Here is a 1,389-nt window from a genome sequence, read left to right on the forward strand (position 1 = left end):
AGTGACTTGCTATCACTTGTACTGCATTTTGAAAGTCAAATCTCTCTAAAACTACCAGTTTTAAGAGATAAGAAGAGTGGAAAATGAACTCTTAGGGACAAATACATCTTCAACATATATTGTTCCAATTATTCCTTTTAAGGCATATTCAACAACTGGTGAAACTTGTGTTGGCTGTAATTATGTGTCTTTCTCCATGGGTGCATGTATACATGAGAATATGTATGTGTGTGAATAGTAACATACATGTGTACATTATGGCTTATATCATCATTTATTCCTTGCTAACAAATAAAGTAAGGAATCACTAAACTTTTAACAGAAACTGTGTAGTTTAAGTCGTAACTCTTCACTCTGCTCCTTTACACAAAGACTTTGCAACTTCTCATTAATAAAGTTTCCATAAACTCTGAAATGTACATACTTAGTACTTAATGTCTGCTATCATAAATCTTAAATACTTTGCAGAAAAGTTTTATAACTGCCAAACAATCCTATTTTTGGCATATATAAGCAAAATCCCAAAATTAAGCATATTTAAAACATTAAAACTTTTAACAAACCTTAACACTTGCTGCAATGTTCATTTTGACAGGTGCCTTGTATAGAATAATTGAATTTCTCCTCCTACACATCTCTTGAACTACAAATATCTGGAATTATTTTGTTTTTGGCATGTCTATCTTGATTTTATTCTTAATTGTGTGCTTATGTAAGAAATACATGATTCTATAATTTCACAACAATTCTTTTGAACTTACTTTTTGTTGAATTGTCTAGCTTAATAAAATCAATTAAAAATTATACTTTATATATAAAAACTGTTCTGTGCTCAATTTAGCATCACATACCCTAACATTGGAACGATACAGAGAAGATTAGCATGCACCCTGCGCAAGGATGACATGCAAAGTCTTGGAGCGTTCCATATATTTACAGCAACAGATGCTGAAACGTATGTGGCCACAAGGGAACCGTACTGCATTCTTGGTGGGAGTGTAAACTTGTTCAACTACTTTGGAAAGCAGTATGGAGGTGCCTCAGAAGACTCCACATAAAACTCCCCTATAACACAGTAATCCCACTTTTGGGGATTCATCCAAATGATCATAAAAAAGACCATACTAAAACTACCAGCACAACTATGGTTATTGCAACGTTATTTACGATAGCTAAGATATGGAACCAACACAGATGCCCCCATTAGATGAATGGATCAAGAAAATGTGTTATATATACACAATGGAATTCTTTGCCTCCATCAGAAAGAATGATATCGCCCAATTTGTTAGGAAATGGAAAGACTTGGAAAAAATTTATTGAGTGAAGTAAGCCAAGTCCAAAGAAATATAGGTCCCATGATTTCCCTTATTTTCAATAACGAATGTA

At 33.2% G+C, this 1,389-nt stretch overlaps 1 non-coding gene across 1 annotated transcript; it reads left to right on the forward strand.

Annotated features, from left to right (window-relative positions):
* Positions 1–828: 828 nt before the first annotated feature.
* LOC122109111 lies at positions 829–935 on the forward strand. Its single transcript, XR_006147677.1, has one exon. It is a non-coding gene; the product is annotated as a U6 spliceosomal RNA (small nuclear RNA).
* The last annotated feature ends 454 nt before the right edge of the window (positions 936–1,389 follow it).

Source organism: Dipodomys spectabilis, unplaced genomic scaffold (assembly GCF_019054845.1).
Source record: "Dipodomys spectabilis isolate Male_0828 unplaced genomic scaffold, ASM1905484v1 ptg000068l, whole genome shotgun sequence".
NCBI classification, from domain to species: Eukaryota; Metazoa; Chordata; class Mammalia; order Rodentia; family Heteromyidae; genus Dipodomys; species Dipodomys spectabilis.